The sequence below is a fragment of the Octopus bimaculoides genome, chromosome 7 (genome assembly GCF_046866305.1).
Source record: "Octopus bimaculoides isolate indiv1 chromosome 7, ASM4686630v1, whole genome shotgun sequence".
NCBI classification, from domain to species: domain Eukaryota; kingdom Metazoa; phylum Mollusca; class Cephalopoda; order Octopoda; family Octopodidae; genus Octopus; species Octopus bimaculoides.
The window spans coordinates 67,043,989-67,067,988 of record NC_142934.1 but is presented as its reverse complement, the minus strand read 5'-3'; positions in this window follow the sequence as shown (position 1 = coordinate 67,067,988).

The window sequence follows — 24,000 nt, the reverse complement described above, 5'->3', positions numbered from 1 at the left end:
ATTTAAAATGCAGAGATGCCTATAATAGGACATCTAACCCGCTAGAAATAGCAGCAAAAGACTACATACCACAAAATTAGATGTGCTATTTCTAGCAGGTTAGATGTCCTATTATAGGCATCTCTGCATTTTAAATGAATAATACATAGTCTATTGACTGTTTTTTACTCTCGCTAGACCACTGGTGGTAAATAAAATTTCTAAAATTTTTTTGCTACCCTATAATTTATTAATTATATATATACATATATATATATATATATATATATATATATATATATATATATATATATATATATATATATATATATATATATATATATATATATATATATATATATATATATATATATATATATATATATATATATATATATATATATATATATATATATATATATATATATATATATATATATATATATATATATATATATATATATATATATATATATATATATATATATATATATATATAATATATATATATATATATATATATATATATATATATATATATATATATATATATATATATATATATATATATATATATATATATATATATATATATATATATATATATATATATATATATATATATATATATATATATATACATATATATATATACATATATATATATATATATATATATATATATATATACATATATATATATATATATATATATATATATATATATATATATATATATATATATATATATATATATATATATATATATATATATAGGCGTAGCAGTGGCTGTGTGGAAAGTAGCTTTCCACACTTTGGGGAAGTGTCTTCTACTATAGTCTCGGCGTGACCAAAGCCTTGTGAGTGGATTTGGTAGACGGAAACTGAAAGAAGCCCGTTGTATATAGGTATATATATATATATATATGTAAGTATGTGTGTGTTTGTGTATGTATGTGTGTGTATATGCTTATGTATATATATATATATATATATATATATATATATATATGTATGTATGTATGTATGTATGTATAGGTAGGGTCATCACATAAAAATGCTGTTTTTTTTTTCAATTGTATGAACTAAAATTCGTAGATGAACTACCAGCATCAACTTGTTATAAAAGTAGGTAGTAATTTTACCCTGTACTTATTCTTAGTGAAAGCTCTGAAGAGTGGAGTTTGATTTTAACAGTTATTTTTCAAAGTTATAATGGAAGTAACAAAGAAGTATATTCAGCATATTTTGCTTTGAGTCCAATAAAGGCAACAACTTAAAGGAAAGTGCAAGGAATATTAATGTAGTGTGTGGGGATCGGACAATAAGCGTAAGCTAGTTTCAACGATGATTCCAGAAATTCCGAGCCGGAAACTACAGCCTCGTCCTGGAAGATCTGTAGAGATCGACGAGGACTCCTGCAAACCCTGGTAGAACAAAACTCCATTGTAACTACTGAGGAACTAGCAGAGAAGCTTTAATTTGGTCATTCAACCATTCATCGACACGTGTGTGCCATCGGAACAGTCAGTAAATTGGGTCGATGGGTTCCTCATCAACTTTCCGAGTCTAATCGCGCGCAGAGAGTGAATGTGTGCTTTCCTTTGCTGTCACGTCTCACGAATGAACCTTTTTTGGACTGAATAGTGAGTAGTGACGAGAAATGGTGTCTCTATAAAAGTGTCAAGTACCAAGGACAGTAGGTGGGGAAAGAAGAAATACCAGCACCCCAGGCTAACAAAGGTCTTCGCTCACGTAAGTGGTTGTTATGTGTTTGGTGGGATATGAAAGGTTTCGTCCACTTTGGACTTTTAAACCCAAACAGAACGATAACAAAAGAGATCTACTGCAAACAGCTTCAGCGGCTTAAGTTAGCGCTAGAAGAAAAACGACCGTCTTTGGTTTGAGGACGAAAAATGTTCTTCCATCAGGATAATCCTAGGCCACATACAGCGAGGATGACATTCCAAAGGCTGGAGCAGTTTGAATGTGAAACGGTTCCCCACCCATTATATTCGCCAGATATTGCCCCATCTGAATATCATGTTATCCGCAAAATGATTTGGACGGAAAAATATGAATTCTGTAGACGAGCTCAGAACAGTACTGGAGGAGTATCTTTTCGTTGCAGACAAGTGAATTCTGAAAGAGGGCCCTTGCAAATCAACCAGATAGATGGAAGAACATTGTAGAAAATAAAGGAGAGTGTATTTTAGATTAAAACAAACTTTGTTTATTTTAATTTTGAAGAATAAAAGAAGTATAAAAAACCGTATTATTTATGGGATAACATAATGTATTTATATTTCTTGACCGCTATATCAACAATTTTTTTTATTATTCTCTCTCTCTTTAGTTTCTCTTATTCCTTTCTATTGAAGAGCGTAGGCTCGAAGCGTAAAAGAGTTTTCACTTTCCCGATCGTCAAACTAATACACCTGCTTGTTTTTCATACATCTGTCTTCATCTTCTGTTTTTCTATAATATAAATTTCATATATATATATATATATATATATATATATATATATATATATATATATATATATATAACGTGTTCACTTTTCATACACAAAATTTTGTTTAAATTTATTTTATTGTCCGCATATTATTCGGTACTGATCCAATCGATATGTCGTTGGCGTATCAACTGTATGTAGTACAATTGTTCATAATCTCGCCGGCACTGGCAATATACTTGGCGAAGACACTCAACTGTCTTTAGAACAGTCAATATTGCTGGAAATATTCTGTGAGAAGCTACGCTCTTTGTGAATTAGACAAGATCAAATGTATTTTCTGCGCCAGTTTTACGGGATAATGTGTCATGTTTGGCAATGAGCTGTGTTTGTCAATGCAAATATACTTTTTCTTATTTTATCTGTTCTTTGTAGAGAAATCAAAGTTGATAGGGTTCAGAGCTACCAGTGAACATGTCAGCAGCTTGTATTCCATCATCAGCATATTGTATCATATTTTGTCATTGGCCAGTGCATTTAACTTCAGAACTTCAAATGTTTTTACTTTTCAACTTCCATTTTAACATTGGTTCTTCGGCTGTAAATCGATTATTTTCCAGGACTAAGCGAAACGATGCTGAATCATATATATATATATATATATATATATATATATATATATATATATATATATATATATATAAACAAACAGTAAATGAGTATATGCATATATACGTACAGGTATGTCCATACTGACATCCACCTGTATGTATAGGTGCATATCTGGGTACAGGACATTGCAAACAAAACGTAGACGAGAAAACACACAAGCCACATAGAGAACATTCTTTTTCATCAGCTACCCCCGTTTTAACACCGGCGTTTCGAAGAGCTGGGTTGGACCCAGCGTTAAAACGGCTCTTCCCATGGACCGCAAATTAGATTTGTATACACAAATTAAACCTTGCCATGGAGGAATGTAGTGGCGGACAAAAAACAAGACAGGAAAACAAACAGAAAAGGCTTTACGGCCAGACGGGGGAAATTATGTGTGTATGAACGCTGTGAGGCACGAACTTGAAAGTAGGGACGAAGTGAGTTCGCGTGTTTGCTCGGTGATAGCCAAGGAAGAAAAGGATTATTGATCGGAAGCATGTATATACATATAACTTACTTGGAAATGGATGCGTGGGGTTCGATCATATAATGTTCTCGTTTTTCATTTTGTTTACGTTTTTTGGGGTCCTATACCCATATAAGCATGTATATATACATATATATGTAGTTATGTACATATATATGTATATATGCATATATATATATATATATATATATATATATATATATATATATATATATATATATATATATATATATATATATATATATATATATATATATAATCATAAAATACAGGGATTAGCATTAGCTGCTTCTCCAACATACTGAGAATTTAGAAATAGCAGTCAAAGAACTACTGATTCTAAACTACAAATTTTTTCTCTAACGGATGGCGTTGGTTTTTGGTGTCGCATGGCCAAAATTACCGTGGGTTTTTTAGAGACACTTTCAAATTTATCAGAATATTGGGCTGAAGAGCGGAATAGAGTAACTTCATGCTCTTAACCGTTAAACGTCGTATCCAATTAACTAAAGGCAGGTTTGTTTTTGCTTGCCATAAAATATCGCCATCCGTTAGAGAAAAAATTTGTAGTTTAGAATCAGTAGTTCTTTGACTGCTATTTCTAAATTCTCAGTATGTTGGAGAAGCAGCTAATGCTAATCCCTGTATTTTGTGATTATAAATGGTTTTACCGATAAAGGTTTTTTCATACTGAACTACTTGGCTAAATTGTTAATTATTAATTTTATTACTAATTGACGATTCCCTGCCCTATATCTGTATATATATATATATATAAAATATATTATATATATAATATTTATATTATGTTATATATATATTTATATATACATAGAATATAATTACATATTTCCTTTTTATCAGTTTTAAGATCAATGTATTATTGAGTACAAGATATAATCAAGTGTTAGAATTCCATTCACATTTAATGTATGTTATGAGACTATAAATTGAACTGATAGTTGACTTTTCCCTCCTGGAAAGAAAATGGTCTGATCTAAACTGACGATAAATGGCATCAGATTAATGCCTGAAGGGTTTGTCTCACTGTCTATCATTCTTTCACGTGTTCTCTGTATATGTCTGTTGTTCATATTCATTTTGGGTTGATAATATGGGAAGCCAAATGAATGGGGTAATTAACCAGGTTAGTATTTCTGCGTGAGCAGGACTCCAACCCTTTTTTTAAGGCGGCTAGCTGGCTGAATCGTTAGTTTGCCAGGCAAAATGCTTAGCAGCATTTCGCCGTCTGCACGTTCTGAGCTCAAATTCCGCCGAGGTCGACTTTGCCTTTCATCTTTTTGGAGTCAATAAAATGAGTACCCGTTGAGCGCTGGAGTCGATGTAACCCACTTACTCCTTCCCCGAAATTGCTGGCCTTGTGTCAAAATCTGAAATCAAAATGTAAAGCCAGAATTTTAACTTAAAATGTAAAGGCACTAAGCCAAAGGGTGTAAATTGAGTTCGACTTCCCAACTGCTTATACCCGTGATCTCTGAAGCCTTTCAATACAAACTTCAGAGCGAGACTATTTTTGAATATAAGCATTTATTCCTCAGCCATTTAATGCTGGGGACTCACCTTCTAATGAAAACTAAAATGCTTTTAAGTTGTCTAGTAACACATAAGCATCTGGAAGACCATGTTAAATTGTGATGCACCATACTAAATCCGAATATTCCAGTACTGCTATGTAAAACAGAAACAACATTCTTAAAACCTCAAAGCAAAATCAATAAAATGTCTAAAATCACATCAGTTTGTATTTTTTATTCCTTATTTTAATAAGTATTGCATTTTTCGCAAAAAATGTAATTTACATTTTTCCACTTGCTTCAAATGTTCTCTTTTAATGTGGTCTTATTAGATTGCATTTGATGCCACCTTTCAAGTTCATAAAAAAATCTCCTCATCCCGGTGTATACGAACATTCTGTTCTTTTTGATACTCCAACCGTTTAATATGCTATACATTGAAACGAGAAAACCCTTAATCTAATCCAATCAGTGCAATATCTGTAGGTCTCTTAACACATTGCTTTCCTTCATTTCATTATTTCAGGAAATACTTTCAGTGAAAAATAAACATACGAGAAATATCGATTGTTTCATCGATATTGCGAAACTCTATTGATTATTGTGACAACAAATATGCTAGTAAGAAAAGATTAAATACGAAATATTGCACATTTTTATAATAAATATTTTGTTATATCTTCATTGGATCTTCAAAGGAACTGAATAGCCTTTCTTCGGTTTCCTTCTATTACATTTTAATGTTAAATCATGGCCAATGCACAGGCACCTGGTTATTAAGTTAGCTACTTCGTGATTTCCAGTTCGATCTAAATGCGTGATGACATTAGGCGTCTTCTACCATAGTTTCGGCTGATTAATATTTTATGAATAGAATTCGTTTGGCAGAATTTGTAGTAAAACTAGTCAGGTTTTTCCCTATAAATATGATGTAGATGTGACGAGAAGTTGTCACGTATATACATACATGTATGATTACACACACATACACATATACATGGCAAGCTAGCAGAATCGTTAGCACGTCGGACAATTTGCGTAGTAACATTTCTTCCAGGTATTTACTCTACCAGACTCGACTTCGTCTTTCAGCTTTACGAGGTCGATAATTAAAGTAATTGTCAAGTACTAGGGCTGATATAATCGGCTTCTCCCCTCCCCTCAAATTGTTGACCTCGAAACTAGCAACCAGTAGCCGCCCTTATACTCCGAGGGCTCAAGACTATATATATGCACACACAAATGAGGCGAACTGGCAGAATCGTTAACACGTCATACAAAATGATTTGCGACATTTCGTCTGTCTTTGCATTCTGAGTTGATATTCTGCCGAGGTCGCCTTTGCCCGTCAAGCTTTCCGGATTGATGAAATAAGTACCAGTTTGACACTGGTGTAGATGTAAGCGACAAGCCCTTCCACCAAAAATTCTGGCCTTCAGCCTATAATACAAGCGATACACAGACACACACACACATACACACACACACACACACACACACACACACACACGCACACATATATATGTGTCCGTCCGAGGTGGTACACCTACAGAGAGTAGGCAAAGCTATCAATGACTACGAGGCAGTGGCAGGAGAAAACGTTAACCGGGATAAGTCAGTCGGCTTGCAACTCAGCATCTGGAGGGGTAACCTAGACCCCACACACATACATTTAACACTAGATCAAAAACTAAAACAACTAAAACAGCTAACAACAACAGGACTTGCCACCCACCTCCATTCTCCAAAAATATAGATACCACTCCTTTATCTAAAAACATAGAAAGCACTACTCCCAGACATCCTAAAAAAAGCGGCGGACGCTCTATTCTGTGGTACACACCCCCGTTCTCACTTAACGTTAAGAACTTAGCTAAATCCTTTTTTAAAATACTAGACTCTAACTTCCCTCGGGAACATGAATATTCTAGCTTTAATAGATACACCTTGAAACTATCCTATTCTGCCCCACCCAACTTCGAATCTATTGTAGCAGCCTCTAATAGGCAAAGGCTTTCTATTTACTATCAAAACTTACATAATTACAACTCTAGTCATACGAACGCCCAACACACACACAGTTCCAGCACAGATACCCTTACATTAAACCACAGCCACAACCCAACCCATCAGACTGACACTGCCCGGAACACCACCACAATCTCTACCACTCTTACAAATAGTACAATTAATAACAACAATAGTAATAATAACAATGATGGTAACGATAATGTTAATAATACTAATAATCTAAACTTTTCTACCCCCTTCTCTAACCTCTCCTCTGACAATATTACCTCCTCTATCACTGAACACAATCCCCAAAATTCACCTAATTGTAACTGCCGTCCTGGAACCATCTATCTACCCGTTACAGGAACCATCTACTCATTGCAGAAGATATAATGTAATTTACAAATGCACTGTCCTTAATCTATTACACAACTCTACAGCTATATACATAGGATCAAGCAAAACTTTTAAGCAACGATATGCCGCTCACCTCCATTCTTTTAGATACGATAGACATAGTACATTTACAACACTCGTCAACCACATGCCTCATCTCAAAAATGCAAATATACTCTATACTCTATCATGGTCCTTACTGAATTCAGGGATTTCCTGCCGAGGGCAACGCCCCTCCAACACGGCTAAATAAACATAATTAGGCACTAAGCACATGCAACCACCGCTTTTTCACACATTCAAATTCTACCACAAATTCAAATGCCTAAATGACCATACAGTATATTTCCATAATACCCCTTAGGTAAGTAATCCCAATAACTTTATAAATCTACATCTTAGCTCCTAATCTCTATCTAATTCCTCTTTCATACTTGAATATCACAATCATTTAACTGTATTTCCATATATATATATATATATATATATATATATATATATATATATATATATATATATATATATATATATATGATGAGTATAAATATGTATATACATGTTTAATATATGCATGTGTATGCATCTTCACATATATATATTTTTTTCCTACTACTAAGCAACCTAACTTATATTCCCGAATTCTTCATTCCACCATTTTACTACTCCTACCCCCTCTCTCTGCACCTCACTTAGGCTCTACATCACTACATACTTGACGCTCCTTTACTCTTTATCCTCTCTCATCTCTTTACACGCTCATATCTTTCTCTCTCTATCACCCTCACCTCCACATTCCTTCTATCAATTTATCCTGACTGACCACTAACCAGTACACTTTCCCAATCTTCTTTTCTTTATTATCTCCCTCCCCGCTTTTGTTTTTTCTTCTTTCCTTTTTTCCTCTCTTCCTGTTTTTGATTTGACCTTACTAACACATTCCCAACTTTTGAGTCATTTCAAAAAATCCCTCGATTCAATAACACCGTTTACAAACTCGATGCTTGGGATGACCAATTTTAAATACTATTGGAACTTACACACAAGGTATATGTATACCATTCTGCCTAAATAATGGAACTGCAGATACAATATCCCTGCATAACTCACGTCTATTTTCATTCCTCCACTTCACTCTCTATTTCATATCTTATGTAGAATAACTATTGCTCAACCATTTTCTCACACCATTTCCGATGAAGAGATATATAAAATATCTCAGAAACAGCTGTAAGACCTCTTTATAAATGTTCTAAAATCTTTCACTGCTTTGGATTTTTATCTCATTCCGTTAAATTTTTATATATATATATTTTTTTTTTTTAAGTTTCAGCTTAGAGCTGCGGCCATGCTGGTGCACCACCGTGTTGCTACACTGTTATTACAAGGAGTCTCTTACAATATGTGGCACTTGGTGAAGAATGGAGTTTGATTTAGCAACCCTCATTTGCACCTCCTGCCGCGAGGTAGGTTCAACTGGGACTCTCGATAGGAAGAGGTCCAGCTTTGATTTAAAAACTCCTACATCTACTTTGTGCAGATTCCTCAGGCTCTTTGGGAGAATATTAAAAAACTGTGGGCCCCTGAATCCCAAGCTGTTGCAGTAACTGGTCGTGAAGCGCGATGGCATTGCTGGGATCTTTGGCACTATGCAGTGTCGTCCCCTTCTGGGATTGGTGTAGCTTTCAATGCCAAAATTTGGCACAATTCCTATATATATATATATATATATATATATATATATATATATATATATATATATATATATACATATATATATATATATACATATATATATATATATATATATATATATATATATATATATATATATATATATATGTATATATATATATATATATATATATATATATATGTATATATATATATATATATATATATATATATATATATATATATATATATATATATATATATATATATATACATATATATATATACAGAAATATTTTGTTTTATTCTCAAACGCGTGATAATGCTAATAAATAACGTGATCGGGATACATTGCAGAAAAATACGTCACCGACCAGTCATATATATATATATATATATATATATATATATATATATATATATATATACAGGGTGAGAGAGAGAGAGATTGTCAAATAAAATCGTTCAGGTTTTCTTTCCCTACAGCCCATCGATAAATACAATCTTTTCTAATGTTTTTTGAATTAACATGAAAAATACTTTTTTCCGTAGTATTTTATGTTTTTTTGTTTTTTTTTGTATCTCTATTCTTCCGCGACAACTTGTTTGTTGTTTCTGAAATTTCAATGAATTTTACCTCTTTTCAGACAAATGATGATGGAGTAACAAATTGAGCAAAAAAAAAAAATTAATTTAACTGACTATCCGTATACACCTATACATAAATGTGTGTGTGTGTATGCGGGTATGCATGAATGTGCGTATAAATGAATATGTAGAGATAGAGAGAGAAAATAGTTCAAATTGTATAAATCCAATGTATGTATCTATATGCAAGAGTGTGTATCCCCGACTATACGACAGTGTATGGGGGAGAAGCTTGAGTGCGTGCATATGTGCGTATATGTTTGGGTATTTGTGTGTGTGCGTGTGTCTTCTAAGACCACATCTTCAAAGATATAATTCAACATTTTCTTTGACACCTATATAACGTTCCTTTTTCTCTTGAAGTTCATCTTAATGTCCAATCTCCTACTTTCCAATATTTACCTCCTTCTACCTTTCCCTCACCCTTCTCCACTTTTCTTCCCATTTTCTTTGATTGTTCTCTCACACAGTGTGTACGCCCTCTAATGAACACAGATTCCATTCATCATTATGTGTAACAGTTTTACTATGCATTGTTATAAGAGTTACTGATAATCAGATATGGCCTTTTCTTTTGATGCAACACACACACACATACACACACACCGAACTCTATGTATTACATCTATTCCTTATCAGTGTAATTTTATGCCACCCACCCTGAAACAGCACACAAACTTAACGAAGCATGATGTTGCAGACACCTTTCGAAAGACGTATACTACTACTACTACTACTACTACTACTACTACTACTACTACTACTACTACTACTACTACCACTATTTTCTTTCTAGTAAGTGATCTCCATATGTCGTGTTAAGAGGAATATATGAGAATTTCAATAGCAATAAACTCTTTTCTACTGTAAGCAAACGGCCCGAATTTTTGGGTGAGTGGACAAGTCGACTAGATCGACCCCAGTATGCAACTAGTACTTAATTTATCGATCCCGAAATGATAAAGGCAAAGTCGACCTCGACGGAATTTGAGTTCAGAACGTAAAGACAGACGAAATACCACGTGCTAACGTTTCTGCCAGCTCGCCTCGTTACCGAACTCTATATATTACGTCTATTATTTATCAGCATAATTTTATGCCACACTCTCTGAAAGAGAGCACAAACTTAACGAAGCACGATGTTGCAGACACCTTTCGACGAGCGTTGAAACTACTACTACTATGATTTTCTTTCTAGTAAGTGACCTCCATATCACGTGTTCAAGAGGAATATATGAGAATTTCAATAGCAATATATTAAAGGTTATCGGTGATGACACATTCACCTTTCAATTAATGAATTCTGTCTGTTGAAACGATAAACAGAGCGAAGTTTTAATTCCTTAACTTAACTATTTCATTCAGTATTAATTTCATTTACTACAAACTCGCTCATAAAATCTCATGACTTTAAGATAGCATTTGTAATTTCCTTTTCTTTCGATTTTTTGTCGTAGCAGCTTGTCTCAGTAAAGTTACGCACGCGTGTGTGTGTGCGCGCGCACATGTGTGAGTGCGTATGTGTACGTGCATATGTATTATATATTGTATGTGTTTACATACATCTACATACAAACACACATATACATATAGATATATAAGCACAAATGCATATATATGTGGGTGTATGTATATGGATATATTTACATATGTATATATATATATATTTTATTTATATATATATATACATATATACATATGTATTATATATATATACATATATATAAATATATATATATATATATATATATATATATATATATATATATATATATATTATATATACATATATATACGTATAATAATATATATATACATATATATATGCATATACATATATATATATTATATATATATATATATATATATATATATATATATATATATATATATACATATATTATATAGATATGTATATATATATATATATATATATATATATATATATATATATATATATATATACTGACTACGAATGTTTCATGGCTAAAATAATGTTTGTTACATAACTTTTGACACATAAATCTACTTAGCTAATCTTCAGAGCTTATTACTTGTAACAAACGTTGTTTTAACTACAAACGTACGTTATTTTGTCCATCCTTTATGTTCTCCGTAAATTCCAGCAAATGCCAGTACTACATGTTGTCTATTGCCTCTTATTGCGACGACGTGGTATGATTAATATTTCACAAATGGCGTGTTCCTTTTTCACCTATTTTATGAACCTCACAGAAATGTTTATTAACCGTAAACGTATTCCTTTTTACAGAAATATTGAACAGAGTAACCCGGAGAATTCTCGAATATTGAAGATGGGTTCATTGCAAGGGATTTACACTGCCTGCTTGTGAATCCTAGCAAGTTAAGAGAAAAGAAGCAGAAACGCCAACAACTGCACGTTTGTAAAACTTTCTATCACACACAGATAGATGAAAGCGCCATCACAACCTCCAACCACCACATACCTCTCTACACACACACACACACATACACACTCACATATTCAAACACACAGATATTTACACTATATAACATGTATGTCCACATAACTACATGTATATGCACATTAACGCTATATATACACTTGGAAACTGGAAAAGACCACTTGGAAGGCCTCCACGACGATGCGAAACCAATTTCTTCAAGCAATTCGGGTCAAGACGGAAAAAAATGGTACAATCAAGACAGAATTGGAAGCGAAATGTGGCAACCAGTTTATAACAGTGTCTAATGGTCTTGTCGATAATGTGAGACTTTGATATCATACACTCAAAAACTACATATAGTTATAAATATATGAACATATGCTATCCACTTAAATAAGAAAGAAAAACTGGGATTCAAACTGCATATGCTTTTGGCCTGATTTTATTAACAGAGAGGACAGATCAGGCACAGGAAGTGCTGAGCAGATTAGAGCAGGAATCGGGAGAAGTAAGAGTGTACTGTAACGCAAAGAAAACAGAGTTGCAAGTATTCAACCATGAAATGCCTGTGTCAGTGAAAGTGAGAGACGATAAGTCGCTCAAGGTAGCTGGAAATTTGAAATGAATAAACCTCCACTTAGATGTACGCGTTATACACATACGAGCCATTTCTATGAATCTGATGAGTACACACACAGTGATAAATTAATACACTAATACAAACAAAGACACACACATATGGCAGGGTATACATACACCAACTACTTACACCATGTACCGATTCTCACCCCCCCCCCCTTTTACCCCGTAATTAGAGACGATAATCACCACTAATGTCCAGACTTGATCACCAAAGATAGTTTTATTCTACTTAAGGAGCCACATTTATGGTGGCTCTATCACAATATGCATACATACACAAACATACACACAGGCATGAACACACAGTAATACAACACATTAATACACATACACACACACATGCATAAGAATGTAAGTATATATTTGTGTGTGTATGTATGCATGCGTACTTCGTGCGAGTTCATGATTTATTGTGTTACACTAATTATGTACAACATTAATTATATCCATTCACACTGAGTATACATACTCACGCACACGCCCACCCACGCACATGCCCACCCACGCACACACACACACACATATACAAACGTGTGCATACTACTCAACATTACAAGCATATGACTCTTTACATAACATACGCACACTCACATGCATACGTACACATATACATATAACACGCTTTTGAGTTAGGCACATGCACACACAAATAATGCCATTTGTATTACACATTTGTTTGCATCTCTACCAACGTAACACCACTTCTATGACACAATTAGTCATATACCACATACGCGCTCGAGTGCTCACAGACCCACATAAACTACTTACGCAAAAATTACCCAACTACCGACATCATTCCAAAAACTATCTAACCAACATCACATAATTTACATACACACTTTTATACACATACGTAAACCCGACCAATACACACGCCTATACCATCTCTTTATGTTTCCACCAGCATACATTTTTTTTTTATATATTTTTCAACTTCTATTTCACACCCACACTTCCTTTTCCCTGAGTGTCTCTTTTCTTTTCTGAAAAACGTTTAAATTTTTGATCGTCGAGACACTCTACACTTTATATATACTCCATCCACTTTTCAATTACTTGTCTTCCAACGCTAAACTAATTCCACGTTCATTGTATATTTTTCCTCTGAGTTTCTCACTTGTTCCTACATCGTTTTTAATGTAATATTCCATAGACAAAAAGCACCCACCCGTATATACGTACATATATATTGTTGACGTCAAAAGAATTTTATAAACTTTCGAGAGGACGCGAAATAATTCTTTCTCGGGGCTGGGGATCTCGAAGGACGCAAAATAATTCTTGGGGATCTCGGAGCACACAAAAAGCTATATATGATAGTATGCAAATATTTGGTTGAAAAACCGTTTTGGGTAGAAAAAGTGGACTTCTACTATCCAAAAGAATTATCTTATGTGTGCTTCGAAAGACACTGTTCCAAACAAGAATTATACATATGTGTGCGTGTGTGTGTGTGTGTGCGTGTGTGTGTGTGTGTGTATGTGTGTGTGTCTACCACCGCTTGACAACCGGCGCTAGTGTGTTTATGTCTCCGTAACATAGCAGTTCGGTAAGAGAAACCGATAGAATAAGTACAGACTTTTAAGAAATAAGTATTGAGGTTGATATATTCGACTAGATATTCTTCAAGGCGATGCCCTAGCATGACCGCAGTCTAATGACTGAAACAAGTAAAAGACAGAAGTTATGTATATAAGTACGAACAAACTTACATGGTATCCTTCCATTTCCCCGAGACTAATAGTAGGTGAGGTACAAATTTGATCATTAAAATATAACAGCAACTGTTCTAGATCTTCAGTGTTTCACCACTAAGTCGTTTTTTTTTTTAATAATTCAATTTTATGTGAGTTTCTTTCCATTATAAAGTTGCAGTAATTTCCGTTCAACCGCTAGATTATATTTGATGATTCTCTTTATGGCAATGCCATTGTGTATTTAGATCTACTCCACCTAATCTTTTTGTTGCTTTATTATTTTTTTAAGAGACTTAAAGATATGCGAATTGAGAGTAATTTCTCCGTTATATTTAGTTAGATTTCCTATTTGTGCTTTGAGATTTTTCTGCGAAGTGAAATACGTTTTAGTAATTCAGAGTCTTCCGTACAGAGTACAAAAATTACCGTAATGCTATTGGCGTAATACGAACTCCTTATCTTCCGACAAGAAAGATTCCATACGTTCTACGACTACAAATTTTTGCACTCTCTCAAGGGTCTTTAATTAACAAGCAAAATATCTGCTATATTATCGCTCTTTCAAATGATGCAGCAAACTAATGAGTACGGTCGATTTAACATTTTTTTCCTAGATTCAGGTGGTGGTTGAAAAGGGGAATATTTGCCTTCTTATAAGACTCAACTCTTACCGATAAAGGGAAAATTAAGATCAAAGATGATGATGGTGCAATTGAATCGATGATCTGTTAAATTAAAAATCGATACCTCACCCGCTGTAAACATACTACTTTCATTAATTCCAGTAGATGAGATGGGGCATGAACAAAACAAAAACTTGCAGTATTCAGGCACATCTCTACGTATTCTGAGTTCAAATCCTATCGAGGTTGACTTTTTCTTTTATTTACCCAGGATCAATTAAAGCCACCCAGTCAAATAGCGAGGTTTATTGAATCGACTCAATTACCTTAAAAATGAGCCTAAGGGAAAATATTTAATTCCAAATTGCTTCCATAATAGTTTCAAATTTTGGCACAAGGCCGGCGATTTCGAGGAAGTGAGTTTGTTGAGTACATAGACTCCAGTGCTTAACAGGTACTTATTTTAGCAACCCAGAAAGGTTGAATGGCAAAGTCTACTTAGGTGATATTTCAATACAGAAGGTAAAGACGGACGAAACACCACTAAGCATTTTGCCAGCGTTCTAACGATTCTGCCAGTTCGCTACCTTAAAAACAGTTTTCATAAAGAAAGAAAAACCTGAAGTCCATCATAATGCCAAAGACGCAGTCTATGCCTCTGCTACAGCTTAAAGAATTTGAAGTAGACATTGCAAATGACAAAATTCAATTGTCTCAATCAATCAGAAGATACATTATTATGGCTCAATTAGGAATTGAAACTACCTCATCTTTACAGTTTCCTAAAGGGCAAATGAACACAGTAATAAAGTTAGCAAAAGGACCAGGTATCAGTACATTATTAATAGCATGTTTTTAAACCGTATCATATATATGGGAATAGTGAATGCAGTATTGGCAGCGGTGAATTGGCAGAATGTCGACAGATCCGATGCATTGAGGAGAAATCATATAGTAAAGACAAGCTTCTGACAAAACTAGACTGCAGCTTCAATTCTAACTACACTCACTGTGTAAATTTAATTTACGTTGCTTATTTCTCCTCATAGAATCAACGTCTACAAACAAACACCTCACTGCCCTACCTTGATATCATAAATGAAATCAATACAGTACGGTGAAAATGGATAGATTCTTAGTTTTGATAGTCAACGAGTAATAGTATTAAGTTTAATAACAGTCGGCATTCATTTCACGTGCCATCTGTACAACACATAATAGATTTACGTTAATTAGTCTACGAAATTAATCATGTTTGTAGTCAAAAAGAAATCATTACGCGTCTAGACTATCGAAATAACCAGAGAGCACAAAAGTTTTTCTGTCTGCTCTCTTTTCGCGATAGTCTATATTAGACTACAGTTCAAATATTACCGAAACTGAATCTACAATTTATGGGTTATAAAATTTTGCCACGCTTGCTTTATTTTTTTCTTCTTTTATCATAGTAAAACTGATCATTGTACTTACTAAAAATAGAATTTATCTGATTTAGATGTACGTTTAAACGAAACTTGAAATCAAAACCAGACTAAAATTCACGGTTTTGTATCCCAGAGGCCAAATATATATATATATTACTCAAAGAAATTCCAACTTTGATTTTCACGTTTTATTTACAATCTTATAATAATATAATATAAGATAATATAATGAAATGATAGATTATTAAATGTCCATTCTGACTGAACTAGTACTGTCATGTATTAAACTATGCAATCTTCAGGTTCATGTAGTAGTGCTTACAGTTACCAGTTACGTTTTACAATTTACAACTGTAAGATGGCTAAACTGTGTGCCTTACATACATTTGTATACGCTCCAGAATGTTAAATTTGCACACTGTAGTCTGACCAACCCGTGTGTGATTTTACTAAATTACTTAACTTGATTGGTGTTTGGTTTAGGCATCACGAATTGTCGAACATGTCAAGAGACCTGTATTTTGACCCTGGCCAAAGCAGTAACTGTTAGGCTATTTTTAGAAATGTTGTAAACATTTCCAAGGGGTTTTTACATTTCAATTATCCTCATCACCATTATCATCTCCTTTATTAATGTTGTCGTTGTTGTTGATGGCGAGGTAGGCGTAGCTGTGGTAATAGAACTTTAAACCCCAAAATAAGATTTTTTACTAACTTTTCTCTTGATTTACCTAGTATTTTCCTGCAATCGTCATCTTGATCGCCTTTAGTATTGTTGTTGCTGTTAGTGGTAGTGGTCGTAGCAGTAGAAATAGTACCTCTAAGGACTAGTATTATTGTTTATTTAGCTTGGGTTGGATTTTATTAATAAAGTTCTTTTATTTGATTTATCTCTCAATTTCACTTGGACTGTGTAGTTTGTAGAATGGAAATATTATAAATATTTTCCGACCTCATGTTGCTAGATGGTTGCTCAAAGGTAACTGACGGACGACTGGGCCTCTAATTTACTGTCGGTGCGTACGTGAACATTCTGATAGTGCATTCCTAGTCTGACGTACATATAGTTCTTCACAATTCGAACATTTGATGCAGTAAATTGAATTTCTGCTTTTGCAGTTCATATTTGCGTTTGTGAATATTTTTTCCGGTGTTTGTGTTCATATATTGACCGGTGTGTATGAATTGGCATGTGCCACATTGCTGTCATTGCATTTAGATACACTGAATGAATGGTCTTTGTTGCTAAGGTCAAACTTTGCGGTGTTAAAATTTTTTCAAGTTCTTAGATTCTTTTACTGTGATTATATCTTTTAATTCATTACTTTGAGTAATGATTGGTAGGTTTGCTTTGGCAATGTCGAAGATATTCTGGTGACTTAGGTTGTGGGTCACTATAAATGGTATGATTTGTTCCTGTTTTCCTTGGGGGGGGGGATGTCTTCAGTTGTTGTATGGGTATTTTTATAGGCCGCTGTGTGTCATTTTCTGTGTGTATTTCTGTTTAAGCAAAATTTACTAAGTTCTGTTAGGCCTTTGTTCCTGATATTCGCATCTTCTACAATGGTACAAATTTTTCTGACTAGGCAGTTATGGGATGCTGCGTTTTGTATGTGGTGGATGGCACGACTTAAAATTGAGGTATTGATATGTGTCCGTGTGTTTGTAGTATATATCTGAGGTAAAGGTGGTGTCCTTTTTAATTACCATTATATCTTATCTACGAATGGTAATTTGGTAGCACTCATCTGCTTTGTAAATTGGAGAGGTGGGTGTAGGTTGATCATGAGGATATTAAACTTTTCCAGAGTATTTAGATATTTTGTCCAGATACTGAGACAATCGTCAAGATATCTCTTCCATGCCTTTTGAATATACTTTCTAAATCCAGTGCTATAGTTTTCCTCTACTAGTTGGTAAAGTTGTTGTTCTAAATATCCCATTACAGAGTTCGTGTAAACGGGAGCAAACCTCGTTATCATCGCCGTGCCTTTAATTTGGATGTAATTTTTTCTATTGAATAAGAATGTATTGTTTTCCAGAATAAGTCTGACTATGTCTAGTATAAATGGCACTGTGAATCTGTTGGGGATCACTTGTCTATGTTTTTCTACCCAGTATATAATCGCCTTTATCCCTAAATTATGTGGAATATTGGCGGAATATTACCACATCAAAATTAAGTAGAAGTGAATTTATTTCAGTTGCTTTGGGGAGACGTCGATATCATCCCGGATGAAACTGGGTGTGTAGGCACATAGTGGTTTCAAAACAATGTCAATAAAATTGCTTAGATGGTGGGAAGGGCATGTTGGACCAGCTATAATAGGTCTAAGTTTTAAGTCTTTTGGATGCAGTAATTCTACGTACTCACTTTCTTGTTCTTTTACTGAATGCTGAATATCTTCCGATTTATGTACTTTCGGTAAGCCGTAAAAGTTTGTGGGTTTTGGCTCAAAATTGGTGATGTAGTCTGCCTCTTTCATTATAGATAAGTGAGTTGTTGTATTCTGAAATCAGTTTGTTGATCTTCATGATGCTGTGGTCTATATTTGTAGATATAGTCTTATAGCTGTTTCTGGGGTATTATGGACATCCCTTCATCAGAGACCATGTGAGATGGTTCTATATATATATATATATATATATATATATATATATATATATATATATATATGCGTCCTGTTAAAGATCGCAAGAACCACAATTCAAAACAAAGCATTCAATAACGAGTTAGTGGAGGGTTATTGAGAATATAGCACTTACAAGACTTGAGTGATTATTTCGGAATTCGAAAGATACACAAGCCTTGTCAATGCCATTCCCTGAATGAAAAATATATGTGCCTGTGGGTACCAATGTGTGTGAGCGCTTATGTGCATGTGTTCTTGTGTGTATGTTTATAGATATATGTATATATTAAACATCAAAATTAACAATATATCCGGATGGAAAAATTCTTCATCTTCATACTTCTACCATTTGTTTTCTTGAATTCAATGAAATATTATTTTCACTACAAACATTTGCGTCTAAGGTGTAAAAACTTATATATTAATTCGTGTTGTACTGTCCTTGAAAACGCTTCTTGGATATTGGAGTACCGCTAATAATATATTCTTGCAATATTCGTTCACAACGCTGTAATGACTAGTTTTATTTTCAAAAATAATCACTTCGTATTTCGTCTTCAATTTAGTAGCTTCCACAATTCCTTATAACACACTACGTAGAAAATGTGTCGTAAATATCGTACATATAATGCTGAGAGCAATGAGAACACACTAATTTCGTCATACATCCGCAATCTTTCTCTCTCTCTCTCTCTTTCTCTCTCTCTCTCTCTCTATCTATCTATCTAGCTCTCCTTTTTTTCTCTCTCTCTCTCTTTTTCAGTCCCTCTCTCAATCCCTCTTTCATCATCTCTTTCACTTTATCTTATTCATTCTATCTCGTTCTGTTTCCATCTCACATTTAGGAACTTCTTTTATCACTCATATGTACATGATGCAAGTTTGTGTATACGTGTGTGGATGTATGTATATATATATATATATATATATATATATATATATATATATACATATATAATACACAATCATACAAAAACCCCCACCTTTTTTGTATATATTTTTACTCGCATATATATATATATATATATATATATATATATATATATATATATATATATATATATATATATATATATATATATATATATATATAATATATATAGTTTTAGGGAAAATAACCAATTTTCAAGAACTCATCGATGAAAATCCACTATCACATATAGAAAAATTAATAATTAAAAGCACAATAAATGAGTATAATATAAAGTAAAGTAAATATCATAAGATAAATATAATAAAAAGATTACACGTGTTTCATAACCAATTTTCAAAGAGAAAAGAAATTTAAATCGATTAAAATCAATTGAAATTATCGAAAATAAGTTTTATTCAAAAATATATAGCTACTCGTCAGATCATAAGTAGAACAATAATTAGATATATATCTCAACCAACAATAAGTACCAAATGAATTAATATGAAATACTTATTATATAAAGATAGAAAAATTATTTTAAAAATATCATAATATCAAAATAATAACCATTCAATAATCATCCCTTCATCCATAATAATAACATGTATATTATATACAAAAAACATCTTACCTAAATTATCATTGTTTTAAATTATCAATTTTAAAATATTTCGCTGATGAGATTCTTACCCATAAACATGAGTTTTTATAAATTTATTGTTGGGTCTGAATCGAACCAATTGTAGGATTATAATATTTAATTTTATATTATATTATAATAATAATTTGTTAATAAATTAAAATATGTCAATCGTAAATCTCCATTTACTTTTCATTATATATATATATATATATATATATGGATGTATGCATATATGGACATATGTATAACAAATATTATACATATATATATGTATAACATATTTTATGCATATATATATATATATATATATATATATATATATACACGCACACACAAACACACACACGCATATATATATATATATATATATATATATATATATATATATATATACATACACATAGACGCAGGCATGACTTTGTGGTAAGAAGCTTGCTTCTGAACCACATGGTTCCGTTCCGTGTTGTCCCACTGCATGGCACCTTGGGTTAGTGTCTTCTAATATAACCTCGAACCGACCAAAGCCTTGTGAGTGGGTTTTGGCAGAGGGAGACTGAAGAAAGCCCTTCGTATGTGTATGTCTTGGGGGGTGGGGAGTGCGTCTGTGTTTAACCCCTTCCACCACTGGCCAAGCGGTGCTGGTGTGTCTATGTCCCTGTAAATTAGTGGTTCGGCAAAAAAACCGATAGAAGTACCAGAATTTCTTTAACATTGATTTAATTAAAAGAAAAAATATGAATTAATATTCAATATACAAAAATGAAAAGAAAATGGAGATTTACGATTGACATATTTTAATTTATTAACAAATTATTATTATAATATAATATAAAATTAAATATTATAATCCTACAATTGGTTCGATTCAGACCCAACAATAAATTTATAAAAACTCATGTTTATGGGTAAGAATCTCATCAGCGAAATATTTTAAAAAATTACATATGGGAGTTTTGTCTCCTAAAATAGACTGAATTCAGTATGTTCTAAGATGTAAAACACCTACAGCTTTTTGAAGATCATATGGGTAATAAACACGAACATAAACAATCATTGTGTAAGATTAACTCTTATTATATTGATTACAAAATGAATACTCATAGTCATTTCATCATTTCCTTATAAGTAAATTTATACGAAATATATCATCTATATAGATATAGATGATCAATGATAGGTGATCGTGTTTATACAGAGAGAAGGAGTTTCTATTAAATGTGCAAATAAAAGAAATGATAAAGATAGCGGTTTTAGTGTATCACTTAAGAAGGTCATGTTAGAAGTTGAATTTATTAAATAGAGTATATATTTAGATGGTTGTCTACAGAGTATCGTGAATCAACTGAGATACGTATGTCTAGATCAACTTCAAAGAAAATCTTGATTATCAAATATAGAACGAAGAAGTACTGACCGAGAAGATGAAAGAAAAATAGATATAAGAGGTTCAGAGAGGGTAAAAAATGAAAGTCTTGGTACGATATACAGTCTTGAATATTTAATTACTTAAAGGCGCTGAAAGAAGAATAAAAACGAATGACATGATTCAAATTTAAATAATTGCAGAAGTTATACAAAGGAACAAAATATTATATTTTGTAAGATCTGAATAATCAATTAATGGGAAAAACAAATAGTAATAAGACTATGTAATAATTAACAGACATAAAGTGTACGTAAGTGTATGTACACTAGGGTTATTACTTTCACATTCTAATAACCCTATACTGTAATTCGATGAATGATTTCATAAAAGGAAACTAACATTTATTCTGCTTAATTTGAAAAAACGTCACCCCCAAATTAAGAAATCGATCACCACGTTTGACCAGAATCATGCAAAATTCTAGCGAGTGTTAATAACGCCTGCTTAAGTTTTTACCAAACTTGGTTTGCTGACTTAATGCCAAGCAGAAATAGTACATCTGAAATTTCAGCTTTCTAGTTGAAGTAGTTTCGGAGTTATAGGCTTTTAAAACTATAATCACTTGGTGGCACTAGATTCACTTCAGTATTTCCGCTGCCTAAATCCTTGTAAACGCAAGAGAGATGTGGAATAAAAGTGTATTTATACATTTTTAAGATTACTGAATTGAAATTGCTCTACGCAAAGGTTCAAAACTAGGCTATTTTAAGACACGCCGCTACAAGCATTCGATAACATACAAAATTAAAAACAATACATATTTTAAACTTTATAGGTTTAATTCCAAATTTAAATAACTGTATAAGGAAAAGGGTGCTGAATGTTAGCAAATATTTAAACATTACAAAGAAGTAATATGTTTTGTTAGATAGAATAAATCGAAGCTGAAGTTCCTCCTTTTAACAAACATCATAAAGATCTTGAAGACACTTGATTGCCCGTTCTGCACTCTGATTTGTTCTAGGAATCTTCAGATTTGATGGTTCTCCACTCAAAAAGGTTTTTACAGAGTCCAATACCTTTTTATGAACTCGCCGGCTGCCACATAACTTCTGATAATTATGTGCATTGAACATTTGGTCAAGGAACCCAAAATCTGCCCAGCTGTAAGAGCTGAATCGACAAACATTGAGAAGCAAAACTCTTTTTTCTGGTAGAAGAATAAATGCCAAAGGAGCTAGTATTATTCGAGAATTCCAACTTGCATTACTTAAGTTGGGTATTTTTTTAAACTTTATAGTAGGAAATTTGCCGGTTTCTTCAAAGAAACGAAAAACTCTGGTCATATGAAATAGAAATTTCATGTCATCTCGCCATCCAGCTGATTCACTAATCTTTTCTTCACCATTGTTGAAATTAGCTTGGAGTTTCCCGCAATTACTTAGAAGCTCTGGGATGAATGACTATTCAATATTGGGAGATTACTTCTTTTCTCCAAGTTCGTTATCCATTACAATACGGAGAACTCTATCAAGGATATGATGCTGACAACTAATAAATTGCAGTTCTTTCAAACCCTTTTGAGTAAACAGTCTTTGCAACTGAATGACAATGCCATTTCTTTTCCCAGTGTTCACACTCGTTGTATCAGCGACAATCACCTTTATACAGTTCCATAAATTGCATTCTTCCAAAATAGCTGTTATTCCTTTCACAACAGTATCGGCTTTTCCCTTTGGTAATTGGAGTGCTTTTAACTTAACTTCTCTATGTTCATTCT